The following is an 834-nucleotide window of genomic DNA, read 5'->3' as shown; positions in this document are numbered from 1 at the left end:
TTCAAATGATTTAACAAACCCAGTTTGCGGGTTCACCAATAGAAGATCCACATTATCACCTCCAGTGCTTTCTTGCCCTTGGTGACACATTTAAGATGAATGGAGTGTCTGATTAAGCCATAAGACTCAGAGCATTTCCATTCTCCCTTCGAGACAGAGCAAGGAAGTGGTTACTTTCTCAACCAGCTGGAACGTTCACCACTTGGGAAAACCTCTCATAAGCTTTTCTAGCAAGGTATTTTCCACTTGCAAAGACTGTAAAACTGAGACTTGAGCTCAACACCTTCAGACAAAAGGAAGGTGAATCACTCTATGATGCATGGGAAAGGTATAAAGACCTACAGAGGGAATGTCCACACCATGGCATAGAGGATTGGCCACTAGTGCAAAATTTCTATAATGGGTTACTACCCTTTACAAGGAGCACAGTTGATTCAGCTGCAGAAGGTGACTTAATGGAGAAAACAGTGACACAAGCACTTGAACTTCTAGAAAGGGTTGCATACCATAATTACGAGTGGTTAAATGAAAGAGGAAATGCAAAGAGAACAGCAGGAGTCCTGGAAATGGACGCCCTTAGCATGATAAATGCTCAATTTGATCAGCTCACAAGGAGGCTTGATAAAATGCAAGCCAATGCAGTAGGGATGAATAGTTAACATGAGGATAGCTATGGAGGAGGATATTCAGAATATAACAGCTTCAATGAACCCTCTACAGAACAGATGAACTATGTGAATAATGGAGGAAACTTCAACCAGAGACAGCCCAACAATCCATATTCAAACACTTATAAACCTAGATGGAGAAACCTCCCAAATTTCTTATTGTCCA

General features: G+C 41.2%; 1 non-coding gene across 1 annotated transcript; it reads right to left on the bottom strand.

Annotated features, from left to right (window-relative positions):
• Positions 1-260: 260 nt before the first annotated feature.
• On the bottom strand, positions 261-367 carry LOC131170769 (small nucleolar RNA R71). Its single transcript, XR_009141535.1, has one exon. It is a non-coding gene; the product is annotated as a small nucleolar RNA R71 (small nucleolar RNA).
• Positions 368-834: the final 467 nt, after the last annotated feature.

Source organism: Hevea brasiliensis, chromosome 11, assembly GCF_030052815.1.
Source record: "Hevea brasiliensis isolate MT/VB/25A 57/8 chromosome 11, ASM3005281v1, whole genome shotgun sequence".
NCBI lineage: Eukaryota > Viridiplantae > Streptophyta > Magnoliopsida > Malpighiales > Euphorbiaceae > Hevea > Hevea brasiliensis.
This window is presented reverse-complemented; position numbering and strand designations above follow the sequence as displayed.